The following is a 26,751-nucleotide window of genomic DNA, read 5'->3' as shown; positions in this document are numbered from 1 at the left end:
TATGATAAATTACAGGGACATATTAAAAATCCTCTTCTGATAAAGAAAAAAAAGTAGTGTTTTAAAGTTTGCTTTTCAGAAAGTTCCTCTCCAGAGAAGAACTATGTTATTTTGAAAGTGCCATATAAAGAATCCAGTTTAGGTGCAATCAATGACTTGGCCAACTTGCCACAGCTTTCCCATTCGTAAAACAGTTTTCCCTAGTTCCTTTTTATCACTCAAGTTTCTCTTGGCTTTTTAAATTTTTATTGAGTCTGCACTGCAGCTACACCAGAAAAGCTCTGATCTCTGCTGCACCTCCAAGCATTATTCTATCACATATAAGGTGATTCTGAAACAACTCTCCTGTAATTAAAACATGTCTCTGAAGCACCTGTAAACTTTACAACCAGATAGGAACTTTAATTCAAAGATGCTACAGTTGTGTTTACAGCTATTATCTACATTCTACTTTATTTGGGGTCACAAACCTGATACAAGCTTCCAATGGCAACAATCAGTCTCATTCCACATAACACTATACTAGAGTACATACACAGATCTTTAAAAAACACTTTATACACTAGAAAAATTTATTCTGGCACAGTCAGAAAGGCTGAAGTACCACCTAACTGATATCAGTTCACGAAGGTCAGTTAGAAGAAAGATATAATAAAGTGATATTGAAGGTAAATTACTCTGCCTCTGGAGATTTTCAACTGAACACAATTACAGTCATGCTTCCAGTGGCGGCTGCATACTAAAAAGAATTTTTCCATATTTAAAGTTGATTGAACGATACTTTTTTTTAAAGTACACTAAATTGTCATGTATTTCAGCCCAAATCACTCTAAAGGAACTGAGCCCTGCAAGTAAATTGGTTATATTTCTGCTAAGACTATATTAAATAAGGTCAAATTCCTTTGTGGCTGGCAATGTATCTTTCATGAGGCTCCATTCTGCTGGAATACACTGCTTTCTAGGCACTGAGCCGAGGAAGGTCAGAGCCTGTAAGAGGGTCTACTCCAGAAGAATGTAACCCCAATCATTCACCCAGCAGCCCTGCCACCACACATATTGGAGCCACGCGATAAGTGAAGAGCTCAGACAAATAATCTTTGCTTTTTTGTTGAACAACACACATTTCCAGTTTCTCCTTCAGTATCCACAGCTGTGCAGCAAATGCAGGGCACTTCATTTATCAGAAGACAACAGTGCTGACAGAGGTAGCACAATTAGGCAGCCTCTTCCATCTGTTAAATATATGCCTCTCTCTTCCCTCTCAGCTTTCTTCTTCCTTCTGAAGAGGAGGAGCACAAGTAGTTTTATGCTAAATATTTTGGCCATGTATTCCAGTTTCGCCTTATTCTTCTCTAACTGACAAGTCAAATTCCCCATGTCAGACCAGCACAGTCATTTATGCCACTCATTGTTTGCTCACAAAAGTATGTATTGAGAATATAATACAGTATTGTCAGATCAGAATGACAGCTGATGATAATGCAAGTTCCTCTGTATTCTGGTTGCCAATATTATAGTCTAACTCTTATTGAGGCTTAATGCTCAAGGGAAAAAGAGAGTGAAGCTCTTACTTCAGACTTCAGCTAGTTCCTGTTTAGGAAGAACATTGCTCAATGACAGCAAATTAAATAAATTCAAAAAAAACAAAGTTGGGAAGAAATTCTGAAACAAAAAGATGTATAATACATTCTGAAGATCAACGACTGAAGGTCTCAAGACACACAAGCATCTTTCAAACAATCTGTTCTATTATTTTACTGGTGCTGGTTCACAGGAAGAAAAACAAATTGGCTCTCGGTGCCATTTCAGAACCCTCATTCAGTCTACAAATGTAGCTCAAATTTGTGGCTGGTGCCACCATAAGGTAATAAAGAATGAGATTTATCATTCAACATACAATGGATTCAGACCAGAATATGATTCCTTCTCAGAAGTGGAGGATTTTTTTTTTTGTGACGGACTAGAACCTTCCTTAGCTCTTGAATTTACTGCCAGTTGTTTTGTAGAAAAAAAAAAAAGACAACATAGTAAGTAAAACCAAACCAAGACAGTCGGCCTCTGCAGTGGCCCAGCTGTCCCAAAGCTTTTGCTTAAAGCTTTCTTTCCCCTCCTGTTCACAGCCTGCACTTACTCCTCCAGCAACCACAACATAAGCCAGTTCTCTTACAAACTGAAAACATTTAAAGGGAACAAAGTTGGGAAGAGAGTAACAAGCATATGGTTAGACTGCAAACACTTTTAAAAACAAGAAGTGCCAACAGTTTCTCCTCCTATCTTCAATTCCCCCCTCTGGTTATAGCCTTTCCTTTTGACTATGAATGCCCAATCCTTTCAAATTTTGGAAGGTTGAACCTCAGAAAAACAACCCCCTAAATACTTCTTCCTGGGTACAAATTCTCTTCAGTCCTTTAATAGCAGACAGAAGCAATGTGTTTGGGAGAGATTACCAACTGTAGATTAAGGGATTTCAGGAATCATTACAATAAACCAGAGGAAGAAATATTTGGATCTGGAACAACACTCATGTGATATTAAGAATAATTCATAGAATCGCAGAATTGTTTGGGTTGGAAAGGACCTTAAAGATCATCGACTCCCAATTCCCCCTGCTATGGGCAGGGACACCTTCCACTAGACCAGGTTGCTCAGGGCCCCATCCAACCTGGCATTGAACATTTACAGGGATGGGGCAGACCCAGCTTCCCTGGGCAACCTGTGCCAGTGCCTCACCAGCTCACAGGAAAGAATTTCTTCCTACTTTCTAATCTAATCGAATGTAATCTACTCTGTCAGTTTAAAAATATTACCCCTTGTCCTATAACTACATGTCCCTGTAAAAAATCCTTCTCCAGATTTCTGGTAGCTCCTTTAGGTACTGGAAGGTGCTCTAAAGTCTTCCTGAAGCCTTCTCTTCTACAGGCTGAACAACCTCAGCTCTCCCAGACTGGCTTCACAGGAGAAGTGCTCCAGCCCTCTGATAATTGTGATATTAAGAACATTATCATCACATAATTTCTGTATGTTCTGAAACTGTGGTATTTAGAAGGAGATCCATCTGTTGGTAAGCAAAAGAATAAATATAAAACTATATATGTAATATCAATTTAAATTTCCTGGGGCATATCCAGTAGTGTGTTTACTTATTCCATTTTTTTCATATGGCATTTCCATCTTTATCTCCTCCTGACACAAAAAAAGAGCAAGGTAGAGTTTAAAGCATGCAAAATTTTCATTCTCTTTCTCTCTTCTGAGGAAGGCTACTCAGGAAAGTCAGTCCCTGATACAAAGCTATTAACTTGGGTGAAGAGCATGGTTATAATGGAAATTTTCTAGTTGTTTTGCACAGCAAGGGGGAAGAGAGCTCACTCCAAGGAAAATTTTCAGAGGCCGTCCTGCTTTGCTGCAATTTTACGCTTCTCGCTATCAGCAGAGATTCAACACCCACGGGATTAGTTCCCCTTCTCCATTAGCCCATCTTTAAAGATTTGGACAACAAATAAGCAATGAGCTGTGGCATACTACAAAACAAGCCTCTCTGTCTCCTCGGTTCATTTTGGTCTTCTCCACTGCAGCTCCTGGCAGCACAGTGACTTGCTGGCTGCAGGCCCTCTCTGCTGGGAAAGCAGCAGCACTGAAGGCTCCCAACATCTGGGCTGCAGCAGAAAGGGACCCTGCAGTTTCCCAGTGCTCCTCCAGTGCATTCCATACCACAGGTATGACAACAAAGGGAAAATACTGACACTCGGTTTAGCAGGGGCTACTGTAAAAAGGTTGACTTGTGTAAGCAGCTATAAACCAGGAGATGCTTTCTGAATACAAATTTGTGGATTCCCTCTGACAGACAGAATGGGGTTAATTTTTCTCCTGTAGGGAAAAAAATAACAAGAAAGTATGGAAGACAAATTTTAGAATTAACCCAGAACAATCCTTTCTGTTCATCAACACGCTCTAACCTCCAGGAATACCACAAGACTGCAGTTCAATCCCTCCCTTGAGTCAGAGCTTCCAGAGCAGTACAGTGCTTATGGGCATCCATGTCAGTTGGGTGTTCAGCTTTAAATAAAGAAGTAGGGACTAATTAATCTTCTAATGTGCAATACTCTTGAACATGCACACACAATTTCTTTCTTGAAAATGAAATAATCCTAATTACACATATGCTTTCACAAAAAGTTTTTACCCCAGAAGTTTGGTGCCAGCCAGCCTGGCACAGGCTTCATGCAGTGAGTCACAGACCATCACCAGGACACTGTGCCCCCTGTTACATGCTTTTGCTTTAGAAATGACAGTCCTAATAAATATTCTCTAATACTACCATAAGCGTGACTAACATCAGGTTTTTTATAAGCTCTGAAGCCCACTCACTGCAAAATTGCTGTCTGCAGAAACTCAAGCCAGCAATGACTGTGTGGTTAATGGGAAGCTGATGTGTCTCAGTGAACCTTTAGCAAGAATCTAAATACGAGGATTCCAACAATATGTTGCAAAGAGTTTAATCAATACTTTTTTGTTAGCACAAACATTAGTTTGCCTTATTACATGATATTATTAACTTCCAACTGTGGGTAATTTTTATGCCCTAGGCATTCAGCTTGAAGCAGTTCTTCCTGTGAATGGCTCAGCTTGACCAATTATAAAATAGGGGGAATGTGTATATGCAGGCCTGATTCAGCATGGAATGAAATACTTTTTCACTAATAGGTCTTTAGTTTCCTCTGTACATACACATACAGCAAGGTCTGAGGGAAAAAGATTTCAGAAACTGGATTTCTTTTTAAGAGAATTAAAACCTGAGGGGCAAAGACAGTCATACTCTCATCCATAAGCCCCTTCTCATTCACAGTCCCACCAAGCTTAATGAGAGCTTTCATGTACCCAAATATCACCAGGATTTAAAGCTGCAGGTAGTTCTCTTCACTCCTGGATATAATCACTGTCTCCCACCCTTCATCACCCACCCCCAGTATTTGTGTCTTGATTCATATTTTATGCCCCTTTGTGGCACGTCCAGCAACAGTCCCCCAGCTGTCGGTGGCTGCAGGGACACCCTCCCACAGCCTTTCCAGAAGCAGGGGGGGAAAAGAATCCCAGGACTGATAACCTTTCATCTCTCAGCACCAGCCAGGCCAGGCCTGTTCTGGGCTGTGTGCTGACCATCACGGCCCTGTGCACTCATACATCATCTACTAGCATATCAACTGTTTCCAGTTAATAGTGCTCCTGACATTTTTCATCTACAATCTTACTGTCTGAGCAGCCCAACGTGATAAAAATTTTCCTGAGCAGTTTTTCAGAATTTTTTTGCCAACACAGATAAAAATGGCCAATGCATAGGGGTTTTTTTATTAAATAGTTTTGATTGATAAAGCTTGACATGTCTTAGCATGTTTTTTTGCTTCAGTGTAGGGTAATCACTTGATTCTTCTCTGTCATACCCAGAAAGACATTTTAAAGCATAAGATTTCCAGTGGGCTCTGTACCTCACACTAAATTGATTTCAGCACATACAGTACTACTGGTGTCTGATACTGATGAATTACCCAGCTAGTGAAACACAATTTCTACTAAATCAACAAATAGTTTCCTATAAAGGCCATAAGATTCACTCAGTTTTACAACAAAAGCTCCCATTTCCTCTTCATTAATCCTTGCGAGATTCAACAGACAAGAGAAAATTCCTGCTAGCCAGCCTTATGGTGTTCTTAACCATTTTGAAGAGAAGGTTAAAGAAAAATTAACATCTGTTGGTTTGATGATTGGGTTAAGTTGTGAGTGACCCAGGGGAGTCTGAGGCCACTATTCAAAACTCTTGGCTCTTATGCTTATGGAAAATTACGTATTCTCCAACTAATCTCCCAACTTAGATTACTGAAAAGCAATACTTCAAGCACTGAGAACACCACCAAATTCCCAACAATCTCCTCCAAAACAAAAGAGGTGTACCCAATTTGAAGATAACACTTTTAAACTAATTTTGAGTAATTTTTATATTATATACTATTTTCTCATATTTTAAAACCTACAATAGCCCAGTTTGTAAACATTATTACTCTGCTTTTCTAAAAAAAAAGAAAACAACCAAAAAACCACTGAGATTCAGAATGGGGAAAGTCTTTTTGATGCAGTCATTTTGCTTTGGAGTGAAATGCAGAAGGCAAATTCATGTGGCATTTCATCAAATAAGGAAAAGCAGTTCTCTATTCTTTCAGTGTTACTGCTAAGAAAACACTCATTCCTCTAAAAGCCTAGGTGAAACATTATTGCAAATCTTCATTCATGGCTGTAATAGGAAGCAGAGGTATACTATACAGTTCCACAGACCTGAGCTCAGCTCAATTTATCCTAAAATCTCTACCTTGCTGCAGTTGCACAGAATGTACCTACTGACAGTGCAAAAATCAGCCACTGCTTTTCACCCACCCTATAAAGTACCATGTCACAACCAAAACAATCTCTCACCCCTACTAAGAGTGTTCTCCCATTTGCTGCATTTTCACTCAGGTGCCTTCCTACTCAGCAGAACATCAGTCCAGACAGACTTTATTTAGGCTACGTCACCCAGAACCTTGCATGCATTTGCTTAGGAACTCTCTGATATTTTTAGTGATATACATAGCAGGATCAAGTCATCTGGAAAACTACTTTTTCCTCTCATTTTTTGATAATCTATTCAGTGAAACATTTCTTCCTCTAAATCCACATACTGTTGTACTTGAATTGGTAAGAAGAGGCATTTAAGTCAATATGAATACAGCAGTACAGATAGTATTAGAAGCATTTATTATCTGCAAAAAGTTAGAAGTCCAGATGCACACAGAATGTTGATAAGTAGAAGCCAGTGAACTTGATGTTCACATCTGTAAATGCTGGATCAATAAAGTAACCTTCCAAAGACTAACAAAGACCCATTTATGTCATGTGAAACATCAAATGCTGGCATATCATAAAATAAGGATCCAAAACCAAAGAACAAAAAAAAACCCCAACACTGCATCGGCTTTTGTGTTTTACCAGTGGCTCTACAGCACAGGAAAAAGCAAAGCATCACCCTGACTGCACACCACTGTCCATGTTTTCTTATACACCATAACCAGGAAAATTCCATTCATCTACCGTGTGCTACAGGGATATCACACTTCCAGAGCCAATCGCTGTGGCACTTCCCACATCACTCTTGGAGTTCTTCCTATGAAAAATGAAGGCTATATAAGTTTACTGAGTGCCAGTTTTATAAAATAAAGAATGCAGTTGCTTAGGTCGTGTAGCTGGACTTGGTTCTAGTTTGAGCCATGTTCATGACCCATTCCAACAGCAAGGCCACAGAGAGTCTGCATCCATGAAAAGCCACCAGCAGTCTCCAGCACTGTTCATTCCCCCTCTCAACTCACAGTTATGCAGGTAAGATCAACAAGCAGACCCATATCCTGTAAGCAATACTGTTAGACATGGGCTAACACATGGCACAAAGCAATTCTAGTTCCTTAATTAACAAAGGGGCCTTGAAGCAAGGGTGTCCAGCCCCACCAAGTCCCTGAATGCAGTTAAGCCTCTGGTTTCCCGGAGCAGGTCACAGAGCCTCTGAAGAGCAGAGACATGTAAACTCTTCTCCTACACTGTATTAGGCTGAAATAATTTCTTCACTCAAGCTTTAGTTGTGTCTAATTATAAATTCTATTAGAGTTGCAGAGATTCATTATTGTCAAGGAAAAAGGAGAGCTACTAAACAACATAATGGGTATGTTGCCTGCTCCAGAGAAACCATAATCTACGTTCTTCAGATCTAAGGTCAATAGTACTTACCCCAGCTACCACCCCCTTTGCCATCAGCCTTGATGTCATTTCTCTTTGATCCCCTCTGTTGCTGCTGTTTCTTCAGCTGCTGTTAAATGCCTGTGAATATGTTCCTCTTAGAGGACTAATTACTACATCATCACGAAAGCTGCTCCCAAACGAGCACGGTTCCATTATGCATCAATAGTCCTTGGCCCCACTCACATCTGAACACCTTCTCTTCTCTGACAGGAACAGAATTTCACACTGCCCTTAAGAGGAAACACTTTCATACTGTTTGATGCAACTCATTCTCAACAAGGTACTTCAATGGCAAACTTCATTTTGTACTCTAAACAGTATGAAGTCAGCTCCCATGATTACCAGGGTGGCCCAAGCTGCCTGTGGAGGTACCTGTGCAGCTCTGCACTGCTGACAGACGTATCCACAACCACGCAGGAGCTTTACTAAAGACATCCTGTTTATATTAACAGGAGCTACTCATGCATTAGGCAGGAAAAAAAGGCCAAGTGTCCCTCTAAGACTTGTGTCTGAAAACTAGAAATTGTCAGAGAAATTAATTACTTCTACTAATGAACTTCAAAAGCCTATTTGAATCTACTGGAGTAAATGTAACATTCAAGCAAAGAGGGGAAGGTGGTAGGAGTGGCAAATGACAGTGTACTCAATAAGATCATTAGAGTCCTCTCCTTCACAAGCACAGTTATAGACCAAAGGTCCCTCTACAGTCACCTTCTCTACATAGATGGGCCCTTCCATCCTTAGGGTTCCACAGAAATTTCTAGAGTAGGATGCATTTAACTCTTGGAGCACCCTGAACTACAGAGATCATCATCCACAGCCTCTAATCAACATCTCTGCCAACCAAGCTCTTTGAGGTGAAATTTCTTCCAGCTCCCCCACTAAGAGGCTTTTTGTCTTTGCCAAGGTCACTAGACCATGAGACAATTTTGGCTAGGTTTCCCAAGGCAATGAGCCTTAGAAGTCCTAAAGATAATTTTTGCAGAACTTGTAAGAATTTAATTCACTGAAAGGGAGAGACACCACGTTACAGACACACCACTGACCAGAACAGAGGCTGAACTAAAAACTGTTGCACACTCTCCCTGGCTGCCAGTTCAGAGCCCAGCTCCATACTTCACCATGGACAGCAGCACTGGGCATTGTCAGAGCTACAATTAAATTTGGGAAAGGGAGAAAGTTGTGGGACAGAACGCTCAGTTCAGTTTCATTGTTAATGGAATATGCACTGCTAAAGCAGTACCTATTTCAGTGTGTTCACACAAGAAAGTTGTCAAAGTGGCAATTTTTGTGGATAAAGAATGTCAGGCTCATCAGGACATTTGAGTCCTTTTTAAAAATTAGGAGTATGTATATCCCTTAGAGGAGATAATACAAAGAGACACCAGATCTCATTTACAGGATATTTTTCAATTTACTCCTATGATGATTTAGATGAGGCCAAAGTATCTTAAATGCTTCTGAAATTCCGTTTGCCAACCTCACAGAGTTCAAAACACTTCCCTTTAATAAACTGGTTATTGCTCTTCTTTTAAATGTCATTATATTTAACATTTCTGCTTTGTTTCCTGCAGCATTAATCTCAGTTATTGACAGTCAGCAGCCATACTCAAGATGAAAGGAATTTACTTGCCATGATTTAATGTGTTTCCCATCCTGATAATTCTTTCTTCATTCCTGCTGTTTTAAACAAAACTAGCTAGAAGCACCATTTCTGCCTTTTACTTATAACTGCTGGTTGATAAAACAGAAACACATCCCAGGGGCACTTTATTATGTTATCTGCCCCCAGTTATTTTTAAGATGATTAATGATTTGTTCACCAAAGCTATATAATAACTACAAAAGTTCTTTGATATTCCTAAACAACAACAATCTCCCCCATTTCTTAAAGCCCACTGAATAGACATGACTATGTAGTCTGCTGTAAAACTGCTTGCAGACATCCTTAATGAAGGGTTAGCAAAGAACCACTGATTTATATTTTATCTTACTTGCATTTGGCTATACTATTTCTTGTTTGTTTAGAGAAGGCATTTTTAAATGATAGTTGCAACCCTCAAGCTCTGTTTAATGAATCCTAACTTTAACATATTCAAAGGCACATAAGTACAGCGTTTGCTAGTGTAGGCTGTTTGAGCTTCCAGTTTCCTTCCTTTGTTCCTTCCATCATCTCAGATCATGGTAAATCAGAAGACGAAGAGCAGCATTTTAGGAAGTATCTTAGAATTTCTTAAAATACAGCTACATTTTCATTTTACAGTGCACAAGTTTCCTGTCACTCCCCCCTTCACGACTCGGCGGCAGCGCAGATTATACTGAAGAGGAGGGACCAGACCTCGTCCTTCCCTACAAGACCCAGAGCCTCTAATCTTCCATACCTTTGTTCACCTTCTCAATACTCCCTCTGCTTCAGCCTCTGATTTAAGCAAGTTGCCAGAGTTATTGCTACAGATGGATGGGCTGAGATGCAGGTTAAGCAGGACAATTACTTGCACTATCCTGTGCTGCAGCAGGGAGCTGCTCAAGGAACTTGCTTGGCTAGAGGAGGCAGGGTAGCAGCGACCAGCAGAGGCTAAATCATACTGCAGAGGAGTTGTGCACCAGAACAGCATTGCACCCAGCAAAAGGAAAAAAACCAGTTCCTAACCCAAACAGTTTATTTTTGTAACACAAGAGGTGGATACAAACAGATGGGGAAGGAGGAGGGAATGAGAAGACACTTCGATCAGATCATCAGCACCCAAAGTGTTGTCAAGACTCTGGGAGGCAACCTGCCAAAACCAAACTTTAATGAGATTTTTAAGGGGGTGGATGCTCATTAATTTTAGACAAAAAAGTGTAAACATCAAGGGCTTACAAACCCAGTTCAGTTCAGAGAAGAAAATGCCATTCTACTGAGAGGAACAGCTCTGCCTCTCTGAAGTGGGCACCAAGCACCAGCTGTGCATGTGTTGGCCTTCTCCAAAGGACTCTGGACAACCCTGACACCTCCTCACCCTCACATTTAAGACTCCTATGAAAGAAAAACAAATGCACGGGCCAGGGGGACATTGCAGAGCTACCTGATTTCCTAAGTGTATCACAGACAGTTCTCTTTCAGGAAATGAGATGTGGACTTTATTTTATTTTTAAAGAAAGATTTCCATTACACTTTCAGAAGATCAGGGCTTTGTAGAGTCTGAGGTCCTGTTGATTTACAATATGAATAAATATTAAGATTCTTTTTCAACTGCAATTTTCAAATATAATTAGAGAATTTTTATTATAAATCTAAAGCGATAGCTAATTGTTTTTTTTCTGTTCCAACACAAGGTCATCACTACACACAAAGAAGCAAGATAGATTTGGGGCACTGTTTGCTTAAGGGCTAATTCTCATTCCAAATAATGATTAACAGGAGATCAAAAAAGGGTGATGTTGAATGGAGTAAAGCAATTAAATGATAAAATACAAATGGAAAACGAAAAGCATTTGTAGCTAAATGAACATACACCAAGTGACCAATGGTTTCAGGGGATTAGATTCTCATGGTAATAATTACATATTAATGTAATCAGTAACAGTCTATATTCATTATTCAGTGGAAATGAAATAAAAGCACACACAATTCTCCCACAATGGATATTCAGCTTAGTTAAATTGCAAAACACAGAAACTTGGTACCAAGGAGTGCCCATTTGGAAGATGGTTTTGCTGCCCTTACCAGCCTGAACAGTGTTTTAGAGCACAGTTGGGATCAAGCATGGTTTGACCTGAGGATTTTGCAACTTTCAAAATTCTTGGGAAGAGAGATATTTATTAGCTGTGGACACAGATACTCTTCCTTTCATGCAAATTAATTCATTTTCAAGAATACTGGACATGCACAAGCTTACACAGCACAGCTCAGAGTGATCAGCTCAGTCTTAAGTTCCCCAGGCTCTCATTTTAAGATAACAGAAGTGCCCTGGAATTTGCTTTAGCAGCCTGTTCCACAGCAATACTAATCAGAACGTACTGTGATTGTGAAACCATGGATTAACACGGTGTACTCTGAGGCTGACACTTTCAGTTCTAGACTGACCACAGAGAGCTGTTTTCTTTCTTAAACTGAAGATATACTGCATCCTTACCATGCTGCTCATTCATCCTCTTGACAGGTGTGCTCTAGCAAGAAGTGCTGCAGTCAGCTCAGCTGTATCTATTTCACTGGCAGCTCCTTCAGGGAAACACCCCCACACACAGCTCCAAGCTTCACTGGGCCTCCCAGCCTAAATAAATAAATAAATTTGGATGTTAGAGGTTTAAGGAAAATAAAAGCACTTCAGAAAGTGGTAAAAGCAGTTCATTAGACAAACTCACTCTTCTTGTGTCAGAAAAGAACATCTTTGCACATCTTTGCACTTGTGTCTGGGAGGAGATCAAACTACACTGCCATGACTGTGTGAGTTTGCCAATGGATGCCAAAAATACTGTCTCCCCGGACAGAGGTCTGTGTTGAATAAAGCAGGAAGTAGAAGTCTGTCCTTGGGATGAGATTTGCAATACAGCAGAGATAAAAAATGGAAAGTTCAAAAAAGCCTCTCACTTCCTACTGACAGATGCTTCCTGATACAACTGCATCTCACGTGCCTCTGGGTACCTTGTGTGGTGCATGGCAAAGAACCAAATACCACAGAGAACCCAGCCTATGAGAGAATGAGGGCATCAGGCAGGTGCAAACTACAGCTCTTCTGAGTAGAGTTGCTGAACCCACATATTGATTTTTTTTTCCTTAATACGTAATTCCTTTGTTAGAAAAAAAAAAATGCATGTATGAACCTAAAACTCAAAGCTTTCTACCAAAATGCTACTGTCAGCAGCAGAAAGAGGCTGAGGCAGGAGCACAGCAATGAATGCAAGAGGCAGAAAAATGGCAGCAGGGAGAAGGAGGCAGCAACCTCACCAGCAGACAAGTATGAGAAAGGTTGTCTTACTCATATCCAAAGTATTTCCCTTACTTTTCATGCCAGAGCACCACCAAATATAAAATGAAAAAATGTATAATTTTCATTCTTCTTATGTTCTATGACACCCTGCCCTGTTCCTGGCACTCATTTGCATATGGCTCATCAGAGCAGACTGGGGCATGACACTCTGATGCACCATTAGAAAGGACAAAGTCTACTGAGTAAAAAAATGTCACCAGCCCCCTCCTCTCTCTTCTTGATCAAATGACAGGAAAACTGGAGCTTTGTTTGTTCATCAAACTGGGCCAAGAGAAGGAAAGCTATAGAGACAACCCATTACATCACTAGAAGTCACTTTATAACAACACAATACAACACAGAAGTGTCACAAAACAGTGCAGTTTTGAGGAAAGAGTGGGGAGTGTGGTAGAGGAGCGTAAGACAGATGTACTCATGGCAGCAACTCAGCTGAGCTACCTCTGGTGTCATTTCCTCACACGGGATCTTCTCTCTCTCCCCTCCATGTTATCTCCCCTCTTAGCTTGCCCCTTCTCTTCCCCTCAGTCACTCCTCCCACCCCTGTTGAGAGAGGTGCTCATGGTCTTTACTCATCACACTGCAACTTCTATTTTCTATCCCTTCTTTCCTCCTTCCTTGCAGTTCCTTTTAGCTGTTCCTGGCATTTCCTAGTCTCTCCTCTTAGAACACAAGCATGATTCAGTTGTTCCCATTTTAAAGCTCCTAACCTTTAACTAGACTTTGGTCTTCCATTTCATTTCCTCTCTAATACACTTCTTGCTTGCTATTTCTACCCCTCACTTGGCATTTTTCTGAATTTGTTCTAACCAAGATGAATGACAGTCTTACTCGAGTCTCAGAAACACGATTTTGTTCCCACTGCCCCATCCAACACTTCCATCATATGTGACCGTGGTGCTACTCTTGAAATGTCATCTTTTATCAGTCCTTCTTCTCCTCTCACTTTTTGAGGTATCTTTGACATCTTAGGTGGAATTTCCTCACAAGTTCTGGCAAGGCTTCACAAACACGATGACTTTGGCCTTCATTTTTCCCTCCCATAGCACTTCCCCAGCTGCAAGCTCACAGTTTGTCAGCAGAGAGAGAGGGGAGCTGAGTCAGAGATCCACTCCTCCTCTCTTTGCTCCAACAAAAGAAATTTATATGCATTCAGAAGTCTGTGGCCAACTTTGACTCTCTTGTCTCAACACTCTGGCATAATTTGTTCAGATCAGCACAGAGGGATTATAATCAGAAATACAAAACAAGGCTCTCAAATTCAGATAAATGGTGCACCAGTAACTTTACATGAATTACAAAAATACCAATTAAAGATTGTTGATGGAATAAGCAGTAGTGTGAATCAACACCTGAGTGACAGTTAATTTTCAAAAAAGGTTGAGTGCTGTTTCCTGCTATGAATAACAGCCAGTAGGAGGGTGCAAGGAAGGACTATTCTCAGCATCTCAATTCTAGCCTTAACTAGACAAAATTAACCACTGTCTCAATGTACCATTTCCTGTGCACCATAATATAAAACCATTGAATAAAATCTTCCCTTCTTGACTGCCACTTTAATAAAAAGTACAACTTCAGAAGAAACAGTCATCTTAATTTGTGCAGAAAACAAACAAGTCCTTAAGGCTGCTGAGCAGCAAAAAAAATGTGTTTCAGTGGCTTTAACTGAAAAAGCACAAATGCATCATAACAGAGTTAAAAACTGCTCAGGCTATGGAACCTCCTACAGTGAGTTTCTCATCCTCACCTAGAACAGAAGTTATCCAGTCTGGGGGATGAAGCCACAAAATCATTGACATCACATCCCTAACTATGGAATGATGGAAAGATCATTTAAGACACAGCTTCTCTGACTCTGCAAAGTAAAGGGAGTTCTCTTCCTTAGACTTAGATGAAAATACAGTACTTTTGTTTAGCACTCATATCAAAAACAATATAAAATACGTTTTGTGAAACTATCAAGATCTACAGTGATGGAAAAACCTTGTAATCCACTTACTGAGGTAATCAGAGAAAATGGATTAGTGAAACTGCATCACTACATGTTCTAGAAAGCACCAAGAACAACTACAAAGTCTGGAAGTATAGGGTAACATTCTCAAAAAAGCAGGTTGTAACTCTAAATTAACTCATGACAAGGTACTGGCTACCTATCACTGGGAAAGTTGTTCTTCAAAGGGCTTTCCAGAGTTCAGTGTATAGGACAAAAATAACACTTGTTTGCTTCTCTCGTACAACAAAATGAAATCCCAATTTCTCCAAGAGGCAGAATGCAACAGGAGTGCATCATTGCCAAACATGCACCTCCACACTCTGACCCATGGGCAGATAGTCCTTTGCACTTTTATCAGGGGATGTACTACGTAATTCAGGAATGACACACTGTCAGAAGAAGCCTCTTCCACAGTCTCCCTGGCACACCTCCTGTAGCTAAACATGAGCTCAGAGGGGCTGCACTTCAGCTATTTAAAAACTCACAGCTAAGGAAGGGCAATGATAAATAAATAATTTGTTGATTTTCTTTTCACTTGCTAGTGCTACAACTGGCAACCACTCTCAGCTAGGAAACATTCCTCACTGGGAATAAATTACAATTCCAGACCAGTCTGATCACTGACATAACAGAGCACTGCTTGCATTTTGGTCACTGAATCTGAGGAACACTTTCCCAACAGCCTAACAAAGAATGAGATCAAGGTCCCATTTACAACAGTTGACGGCCCCTTTCCAGATAGTTCCTCTTCAAAGGAAAAGAAGAGAAGGATTGATCTTTGCTGAGCCTCACACTCAAATTCAACAAAGTGCAGTTCAGAACTATGTGCTGAGAACACAAAATTTAGCCAGAAACTGAATACAGCTTAGAGCTTGCAATATTATTCCTATCTTGGTGAACTTCAAAGTAGAGGTAGAACTGTTGGCCCACTTCCCACATAAAAAAAGTAAGCATGTCTCTCTGATTAACAGCACATCTTCATTTTCCTCCAAGATATACCCAAAATAATCCATGCTTTCTTGCCAATGGGATTATTATGAAAAAGAAAAAAATTTTAGTCGAGTTTAATAATACTGCAAATGTGAAATAAGCTAGGAACTTACATGAGACAAATACCAAACTACTGATTTAGTTCAACCACACAACAAAATACCTTGGTATCATTTATGGCACATGTAACTGTTACTGTATGAAGCACTAAAGATATTTATAACAGTCACTGATTCATTCCATTTCTTTTAGATTCAATACCTAAGAACATGAGAGGCTTAAAAGTGATGTTACCATCAAGATTTTTGGCTTCTTTAGGAATTTGCTTTGCTAGAGAGTAGGCTATGTGAGCCTACACATTCAATAGAAACTCCCACAAATCAGGCTTGCGTGCAGACTCTGAAGATGGTGGTTTAACAGAGCCTGAGTAAAGCCTGCAGCTGTCAGCCAGACATGCTCCATTCATTACTTCAGGAGTATTGTAGCCACTCTCTGAGAACTAAAGGAGTTTGTGTCCAATTATCCCTTCCCTTCTTTTTCCAACACTAGGGCTCCAAGAGCAAGAACGTTTTTGGTGAAAGGACTTGAACCCTATCTGCAATACTTTTGCTGAGAGCCCAATCCTGTTCCCATTTCAAGAATAAGGTATCTTTAGCTGTCTTCATGGAAGCTAAGCTAGATTCAGTCCACTCTTATTTTCCTCTCCTCCTTGGTCTTCTGGTAGTTCACCTGAACCTCTCAGAAGCCCCCAGCACACACTGCAGGTGCAATGTTGCCTTTCTGAGTACAAGTCTCTCAACACAACACTCCAACGACTCTACTGTAAAAAGCTGTGAGGAAGATGTCTCCTCTTGGATTCCTTGAATTTCTCACTGCTGGGCTTCATGCACCATTAGGACAAGAAACACAGACCTCTAACAATCCTTGAGATACCCATAAGCATACCCAGCATGTAATCATTAGTTCTCTGCCTCACAAACATTCCAGAGACAAAAGTAATTAATTCAGGAACAGACCAAATAAAACATTTCCAGAAGATGGAAACACATTCTGCTGAATGCAGGAGTAATACTGGGTGCAAAAAAACTCTGCAGTAATAGTGCAGTGTTGTTCTTACCTGTACAGGGTCTAACCCCCAAAAGGAGCACTTTAGGAGGGTCAAATGAAAGGTTTCTCAATCCACAATTCCTAGTGTTATCAGGAGCTCTGTCATGTAGCAGAGTGACATCTCACATTTCAGAATAGAACAGACTATTTCAGTTGGAAGGGACCCACCATGATCATCCAGTCCAACTGCCTGACCAGTTCAGGGTTGATCAAAAGTTAAAAAATGGTTCAAATGCCTCCTAAACACTGACAGGTTTGTGTAATCAACCGCCTCTCTAGGAAGCCTGTTCCAGTTTTTGATCATTCTCTCAGTAGAGAAATGCTTCCTAATTTTGACTGAACTGTATAAACTTGGTGCTGCCCCAGAGATTTAAATGTTCTGAAATTTAAGCATGCACATCTACTAGCTTTAAAATGTGTTTTCAAAGATACACCTCAAAAATCCCTTCCAAATCCAAGAGATTTAAAGAGATCATAGAAAATTTTAAAAACTATGAACACAGAAATGCCATGGGGCAGAACACAGCCATGTCCCTCATCTGCTTGTATAGGACTTCCAACAGCAAGAGAAAGGCAGGTCAGAAGCACAGTAATACATCAGCACATTAAGAACTGAAGCTCCCTCTGTACCACTCGTGTTACACAAAGACCGAGGACTATTTAAAGACCAAAGTTGACTCAGATGCACAATGTTCTGAAAGCAATCTGAGCCCTCTAGTGATGGAGAAAAATAGTGAACTGGTCACTCCTTCGAGTAAGAAAATGTTTCTCAATACACTTCAAGGTGAAGTGATGATAACACTGCTGACTCCTTAAGTACATGACATCCTTGCATTTTTCCTTCTAATAGAACATAAACCAACAATACAGCTGAGCCATATGTGAAAAGTACAGAATTAATTAAGTACTTTTCCCCCTGTTTTATTTTGATCTTAGACTTTTTGGGAAGTGTTATGACCCTACTGCTACAGTAATTATTCGAATCCATTAATAGATTATGAATCACTAGCTCTCTTCCAGTGATATTCCACGTCATTTCCTATGACAGAACAAAAGTTTTATGGAGAGAATAAACTATCTGAATATGGGAGCCAACCACACAGACTTAAACCATGTTAACACATGAATTAACAACCAGATGCTTTCTTCTCACCCTGTTTTCCAGCTCATAATACTGACCTTACACTCATGTTATGGACCTCAGCCAAAATGAAGCAGACCAGTTGTGGTTTGAGTGTTTTTGAGCAAACAATCATCCCTTCAAAGCTTCTATCCCTCTGCTGCACTATACACCACCTCAGATAACATCAACAAGTGGTAAATTCTGGTCTGTAGGAAATATTCTTGTTTTAGGGTGGCCCAGTCAGCAACCATGGACCCAAATCAACCTTGGGAGCCCAGAGGGTCTCACACCCAGAGTGGCACAGCTCGACACCCAGCCTGTCTACCCTGAGCCACAGTGAGCTGTGCCTGCCACTCAGACAGGCCTGGGCAGCATTCCACATCCCAGTTACTCCTGCAAGGCTGTGCAACAGTGCTCCAAGATGATTTTCTAACGCTTGCTAAGTGGTCTCACTTCTTGTGACAACAATGGCACAGAGCTTCTGAGAACCATTTTTAATCATTCATGTACAAATTAAGGCCATGATTTTTCCAAAGGTTTGAGAATCCATTGTCTTTTAATGCAGAGAGCCCAGCTCATAAATATTCCCTTTAAGAAAACCTGCTCCTTGAAAACAAGCTTTCAGCTACTCCCTGGTGAAAAACCCCTGCTGCATGTCAGGGAAGAGGGTGCTTTGGCTCACACCCAGGGCCCCCTAAGTGCCTCCACGATTAGTATTAGCTGAAGGTTTTTCAGCAACTCAGTTTTGGAGTTAAGTACCGACTGCTGAAGTCTCACTTAAGCATTCCTTTTAATCCCTCCCAAAGTGATTAGCAGCACACATTTGAATAGAAAACAGCAGACTCTCACTGCAGAGAATTCTGAAAATCCCCATGTGAGACCTCAAAAAGAGACAAGATAAAAATATTTGAGATAAGGGGGGAAAAAACCTTTTGGCCCAGCAAACATAGCTAGCAACAACTCAATTAATACAGGAGCAACAATTAAGATTAAATTTAGATATACAGATGTAGAGCTTCTGGTGATATTTTTAGTTAATTCACAGAATGCAAATAAAGTAGGTATGCCCCAGAAATTTTTAAGAATACAAGTATACTGACCCTTTGAACTACTTTGCATTATTTCAAGACTAACCTATCTAAAACAGGCTTTGGTTAGATACTGGAAAATGTCATTTTACATTCTTTTTAGAGCCCTCCAGAGGACAACTTCATGTCTGTAAACAAACACTCCTGGCTAGTCCTTGGTAATACTAATAGGAGCCCCCATTAACCACCTGGAAAAAGATAATGATTACCTGTTTAGACTAGACCTCAGTAATTAGCAGCACTGCTAATATAAACGGTTAAATGCTAAGCACTAAAAACTAAACAAAAAAAAGCAAACAAAAAAGGAAGAAGATGGCCAGCATGTGAAGGGGACTCTAAGCTGCGCCTGTTACCAGAAAGAAGTGCTGCAACAAAATAGGATGTTAAATTAGTTTCAAGAGACTGCAGTGGTGCATGAAATTATTTCTTATAGCATGCTGCATAGATCCATCCCCTGTGGGAACGCAGACCTCGGCAGAGATAGCCACAGGAAAAGGGCTGTTCACAGGGGTTGCTCAAACCAAGATGCCTGGAGACACAGGGCATGTGAATTCCACTAACTGCTTTATTCCTGAAACACCAGTTTAAAATATCAACAGTGGTTGTTTTAAGTTTAGATCAGCTTCCATGAATAATTGCCTGGGTTTCTTTTCTGCAGCACTGAGTGCATGGCTAGATTTCAAATACTATTAGAACTTTAAATCTTTTTCCATATTGCTACTGCACTGATGGGTCAGGCAAAACTGTATTTTTTCCACAGCGATAAAGTAGTAGCAAAATGAAAGCCCATCAAGAAGAAAAAAACATATTTAAACCACCTCCTACCAAAATTATGGTTTTTTACATTGTCTTATTAAAGGAAAACCTGCACACTTGCCTTGTTCTGGATGCAAGCTGCTCTCACTGCGTAGGCAACACACACTGGGGAGAAGTGGGCAGCTGCTCAGAGGAACAGTCCCTGCTGAGGCTCCTCCAGCCACCACCACCAATATCCTTCTGCACCAGCCCAGCCACAATTTGCAACACCAGGGAAAGCTGTGAACTCAAGGGGTGAGGGGCAGCACAGAGCACTTCAGGCCAGGGGACACAGAGGTTCCACTCTCCATCCTTCCACAACCTGCAGCCTCACCCACACCAGCCTGAGGTCTCTTCTTACTCTCTGCTGTCAGGACTGCAACAGCTCCCAAACCCAAAGGTGGCAGGGGAGAGGCAGGGGGTACAGTGTGGCAGGGGAGAGGCAGGGGGTACAGTGTGGCAGGGGAGAGGCAGGGGGTACAGTGTGGCAGCACCACGTCACCCTAAAAACAGAGTTCAGCTGCAAATATGGGAGTAGGCCTGTGCTGGTACCTTTGGTGGCACAAGGCTTGGGCTTACATGCACCTGGTGTGCCAGCCTCTGTTGTCTGGTACAATGTACCCTTTCCTCTACTGCTGGTCTGAACACACACTTCTCTATAATCTCCATTATTGTCATTGCCAGCAGTAATTAACACCGCTGTCCTCATTAAAGCCATTTTCAGCAATGCCATGTATTGTCCTTTTCCCCTGCTGTTTCCAGATGTGAAAAAGACCTTTTTGACACAGGTAAACATAACATCCCAAATAACCAGATATGAATAACTACTATTTCTAGGATCAGCTGTCAACATTTAACAAGAGATATGACTCCTCAAATACAGTGGGAAGAGAAAGTTTAAGCTTTTCTCCTCACAGATTGGACTGTGCTGGCAGATAACCCCAAATACCCTCCTTTTCTTCTGATTTTCCAATTCAGTGGAAGGTTAAAAGTGCCTGCAGGATAGTTGTTGATCAAATTTAAATCAAAGCAGCAAACAAGAGAGATGGAGAGGAAAGACATCACACAGGCCCATCACACCAACTTCACATTTTCCCCTTGAGGCCTCACGAATTTTGGCCTGTTCTTAACTACGTGTGGAGTAATGATCCCAGCTGCCCTGGTGTCACTGCTTTGTGGAAACTGTATTTTCTCAGAGAAGCTAAGGCCACTCCAAGGGACAAAGTATCCAAATGGGATCTATGTAGAGTAAGTTAGATTGAGGGCAGCTCGAAGGTCAGGCTTAAATAGCAGGTGTTTTGATGCCACATGTTCTTGCGTGGTCATGTAGAAGTAGGGCACAGCAGTAGCCTAGAGGTTGGGGACCTGAAGGAGTTCAGTCCAGATGGTCCCTTGGGACAGAAACTTGTTTTAATGGACTAGGAAAGGGGCCAGCAGAGCTTCACCTACTGCTTATAGTCAGTCAGAAATTGTCCAACAGCAAATGGAGCCCAGGGATGAAGAGATCAGAAGCAAAACAAAACCCAGGAAGAGCAGAAGGCTCCTTGCAGCCCCACAGACACACGTGGAGTGCTCTGAAACGTGATGCAAATTTTAGAACACACACTCAGTGTGATGAAGACTAAGGATTTGGGCCATATAGCACTGCCTTCCCAAATCTACAAGAATTGAGAGCTAAAGGGTGAAATTCAGGATTAAAGCCACCTGTTAACACAGATAAAGCTGATGACTCAAATCACAGGATTGTAAAGCAATGAAATAGAGTCACCAGTTATGCTAATCTTTTTACAGCCTCTTATCTGTTTAGAATGATGTATGAAAACACAACAATCTCCAGCATGGCTAGACCTTGGGAGCCCCTTCACCGTTACATTTAATTTAAAAGTTTTATAATGCTAATTAATAAACTTATCCAGTTAATTACACTATATTATTGTAACCAAGATAAAACTCTTGTTTGCAAAGGAAGGTCTAGGAAGATAGCAGTATTAAGTGACAAGCATGAGAGATTAATTTCTAAAATATTCCTCAATGTCTGACAAACTTTTAGACACCAAGACTGGCTAGGCAGTGACTCAAATTGTGCTCAGCTTGGATACTGGCCAGGTAGAGGCCCCCTATTATCCAACAGCCCTTTTGCCAAATTTGAACTAAAAGTGATTCAATTCTCCTTTCAATGAAGCACGGAAAACTTTTGCTGAGCACAGCTGACTAAATAAGCTTTTCTAAATAGTTTTTGTATTCTGAATACTTCCCTCGAGCGCACGTGCCCAGTGACTTGCAGACCAAGCACGTGCTGCCCTGCCAGGGCAGTGGGAAGGAGACAGGTTGTGATAGGGCCTGAAACCCCCGGCATTCAAACTTACTGCAAAACTTCCAACTCAAGGGAGAGGTTTGGACTAATCAACCTCAAAAGCAGATGAACACAAGGGATACTGGCACAAAATCATTTGTATGTTACTACTGCCCCCAGGAACTCAAAGCTGTTAACTCTGGATATCCTATAGCACACACACACAGTCCAAAAGCTCAGGTATTAGAGAATAACAAAGCACACTAAATGACTCCATTAATTAATGACTCTGTCCCTGAACTGTCTCACAATTTTGGGGGGAAATTCAAGCTAACTGTTGAAGTTGTCCAGAGAGATGTAACTCAGAGAACCTGGAACATACTTCATTTTTACTGTTGCTAAAGAGGAAACTTCTGAGGCTCTCAGTGACATTGGAAAGAAAAGTAAAACCTTTCTAGTGTTACAATAATATTGCACAAAAACTTACAGCCTGGTTGTGTTCTGCAAGGAAAAGTGAGAAAGTAATTACTAACATATTTTTAAGTGGGAATTTGACCAAAATTATACACAGCCTATAATATTATGCAACATTAATTATTTTTTCATTATAGCAGGTTGTTCTTTAGGATGTTTAATTTACAGCATTTTTGACAGCACTGTGAGTGAGTCCACAAAAATGGTACTGCTTGCATTGGAAGCAAATATCAAGTCTGGATTTTGTTTGTTTTAAAGTACGTGCTTCCAGGCACAAGCAAATCCTCTATATCTTACATTGCTCTTTGCAAGAATGGATGACAATACTTCTCCTTCCATAACCGAGTTTGTATATAAAAACTTAATCCTGGAAGGACTGACCTCACCTCCCAGGTTTTCACCCTGGAAAGAGATTCTTTGTATTTATTTATTTATTTAAAACAAACAACCAAACCCTCAGAAACCAAAACAAGAAAGCTGGCAAAATGTGATGTGATGAAAGCCAATGGAAAATACCTGCTTATACAATTGTTTATACAACTGTTTGTTTACACAGAATTGTTTATACAATTTTGTAAAAAAAAAAAACAACTATTACTGTAATTCAGAAATGTATGTCGAGACAGAGAGATGCTGAGTAACTTCATACAACAGGTAGGCATTGGATTTGGAGAGTCAATAAATATCAGGCTCCATTCAAAAACTAGGTTAACAGTAGCAAAGAATAAGCAAAGCTTTTCAAATACTGCACCACAGGATGTAATGTAGCTCAGGAAATAATGGATTTTTGTTCTTTATGACAAGCTCTGTCCTTCTGAGATGAGGGTGATAAATTAGTTAAAAGCACAAAGCAGCCAGAGAACTGAAAGATGTAAGATTTTTCAAGAAGCTGTGATTCTTCAAGAAGCTGTGTTAGAGCTTGTGCCAGCAGCTCTTGCCAAACACAGGCACAATTAGCCAAAGTGAATCTGCAAAAGTCTGCAGGGAAAATAAAAAGGGGCAGGAAGATAAGGAGATGGGAAATGGCTCATCAGATCTCGTGTTTGAACTGTGAAACAGCAGAAAATAGGATGGTCATGTAGCAAAGAGGAAAAAGCAAGATTATTGAGCAAAATAGAACATGAGAAGAGATAGTAAATGGATATAGAAACATTGTAAGAAAAAACAGATAGGTGAATATACAGGTCTTTTCAAAACCCTGAGGATGTATCACACAGAACATCAGGAAACAAGGCAGTCTGTGATTGCATGCCCAAGAGGAAAGAAAGCTATAAGGAGGAGATAACTGGTGATAGGACAACAGATGTTCTCCCTTAAGGACAATGATGACAGAGTCTGCATGTTCACTGAAAACACTGTTGGGAGGACTCTGGTTTGGTTACAGGGGCAGGTTGTGTGTGTGTGTCTGTGTTGACAGGCTTACTTAGACTCCCTTTGGTAATCATATCATGGTATCAAGAAAGAAAGGTGGGGGAGAACAACAAACAGAACAGCTATCTCCATGTGCTTGAGTTATTAGTGCAAAGACACAACTTTGCAGAGCTCAGTACTTGGCATAAAGAGGAATCAGGCAGCAGTAAAAACAAAACAAAAAAACCACAGCAGTAAACAGCCTTCCAGCTAGCATGACTACAAACTCTTGGAACTGCTGACCTCAGAAGTGGCAACATCCAGACATGGGCTTAGGGAAATACATTATTAGAAAGAGTATTATTCAGCTTTACCAGGAAGGCACAGCATAAAGCAGGAACAGAAGAAACAGAAGAGCACTGAAAACACGTAATTTCACAAGCACATACCGGTGATTACACCCTCATGGCCCTCCCCTAGAGTGCCTCTCCAAAGAAACACCACCATGCAAGAACCACCCCCCCCCACCCTCCCCCCCACCCTCCTCCCACCCCCCCGGCTGCAGTTGGCATTACAAAAGCCAGGATATTTGTGCTCAGCTTAGCTCTGGGCATTTTCTGCTCCCAAGCAGAGCAGGCTCCAGGTGCCATTGAGCTCCCATGCCACCATGGCACTGCATGGTCTGCAGAAGCCCTGGGAGAGAGCTGGCAGGATCTGGTGCCTCCAACTGCTCTGGGACTCTGCTGCACCTCATGTGGGCACCCCATATTAGCTACATCCCATTAATTAGCTGCAGTGGCTAAGCTGGTGGGGCAATGCAGCAGGTCAGAGTGGGCTACACAGCCTGTGGCTCATCACATTTCACAGTGTTCCTCAAACAAACCTTGGCTGGGGAAATCATGCTACCATGCAGAAGCAAAACAGGATTGGCTTTTGTGTAAAACAGCTGCCTATGCTTAAAACTCTGCCTGTTTATGGTAATGATGAAAAGAGCAAACCAAAGAGAAAGGGTTAAATTACAAAAGCCAACTAAATATCAGTTGTTTGTGCCCTCATTACTAACCTCCTCTCACGCTGTTGCCCCTGCTCTTGAGGACCCATCACAGGTCCATGCTCCAAATGCACAAAATGCCAGTGCTATGGCAACAGAATACAAGGTGTAAACCAAAACTTGCAAGGTTCATATAGACAGCGCAGGGCTTGACAGCCCAGAGAAGTAAGGCCTAGAAACTTCTCCAAATGTGGAGGGAGATTAAGTCACAACACAGCAACAAAAAACGCTGAAAGACCCCAAGCCCATTTGTTCTGAATTTGAGATGAAGCAGCAGATTCTGGGGAATTCCCTGAGAAAGATCAGGAGTCATTTTTTGTCTGCAAGCAGCACGCCCTCGACCCTTGTATGTCCTGGAAAGCCAAGTAGAAGGCCACTAGTGTCTTCAGCCCAAACCCAGCAATAAAGGCAGCAATAAACAAATAATCCGAGCTGGAGGGACAGAGAGCAGAGGGAAAGACAGGTGTATCTGCATGGACCTCCTCTTCTGCCCTTCAGTCTCCTTCATTTACAAAGGACAGCAGTTTCAAAGCAGTGCTCTTTTATAAAGCAGCACTTTCCAGAGAGTCTGTACTAATTGGATCATGTCTCTCTAGGGTTTTCCAACACTGACATAGTGTTAGCATTCCTCTTAACCTTCTAATATCATAAAGTGAATACAAGCTACAGGTCTAAAGCGAGATCAAGTAAAATATCCCTGAAACTACTGGTTTCATCGAGTGCATCCCAAGGCACTACCAATATTGCAGTAAGTTTTCCTCTTTTTGGCCAAGAAATCACAACCAAATATCAAAGGATTTACCAAGAAGCAGGACATAAATGACACAGATTAGGATGAGGGGGAAGCGGATGACAGAGCAAATTTTTAGAGTGCTGCTGACTCTCCTCTGTGCAGGGTTATCTTGGCCCCCCAGCGTCCCTCAGCCAGTTCTGAGTGTGCTCTGCAGACAGGTCACAGCCTCTGTCATCCAGCACACAGTGCCCTGATCTCCTCTTATCCAGAGGCAAACTTTTAGATCTAATCAGCACTGCCTATCTTGCAGAAATAATGAGAAAGAGTATGCCCTGTTCCATAACTGAATATCATTCTGCAGCAGCTTCATTGGTCAATCTTATCTTCAGAATTATAAATCAGAGAGATGGATGTATAGCCTGAGATATTTTCCATTTTCCTCAAAGAAAAAAAGCAAAACTGAGACTACTCAGCACTGTCTGCTCTCGGAAGTCAGAACTATAAAAATGCTACCAGCAGCACAGAAGATGATTTGAGTTTACTTTGTATGGTGAGTAACTGCAGCAGAGAACACTTTGTTGGTGTTCTAGGGCCAGCCAGCTTTTTGGTAACCAATAAATTAAAATGTCCTTTCTGACAGCCACTGCACAGGCTTCTCAGCAGGGAAATGTTTGTTTGTTTTAACTGAATTTATTTCCTAGGCTCACTGGGGAAGGAGAAAGAGAACTTCTAGCTCTGAATGCACTCTATGGCACGCTGGTAAATAGGTACTGACTGCTAGAAATGCATTATGGTCAGTGGTCCTCCACTTTTTGCTGTAGGTGTCTTCAGATCTACAAACATTTTGTCACACTTCTTTCCCAGTGGCTCAGAAAAGGGGAATGTTATTCCAAACCACATTGCTCCATTAAATACAAGCAAGTCTTTCTAGTACTCAAGTTAGCTTGAGAAATCAAATATTATCTCTGCCTATAT

The 26,751-nt window shown here is 41.1% G+C and overlaps 1 long non-coding RNA gene across 1 annotated transcript in view; it reads right to left on the bottom strand.

The window, feature by feature from the left end:
• Positions 1 to 26,751, bottom strand: part of LOC120324556 — a 247,636-nt gene that overhangs the window by 172,051 nt on the left and 48,834 nt on the right. Inside the window, exon 3 of the long non-coding RNA XR_005565947.1 lies at positions 11,928 to 12,065. This is a non-coding gene — a long non-coding RNA (uncharacterized LOC120324556). The remainder of the gene's footprint in view (positions 1 to 11,927; positions 12,066 to 26,751) is intronic.

This window comes from Pipra filicauda, unplaced genomic scaffold (genome assembly GCF_003945595.2).
Source record: "Pipra filicauda isolate LSUMZ 115617 unplaced genomic scaffold, ASM394559v2 scaffold58_size5111680_pilon, whole genome shotgun sequence".
Taxonomy (NCBI): domain Eukaryota; kingdom Metazoa; phylum Chordata; class Aves; order Passeriformes; family Pipridae; genus Pipra; species Pipra filicauda.
The sequence above is the reverse complement of the archived record's forward strand: the minus strand, read 5'-3'. Positions and strand labels throughout refer to the sequence as shown.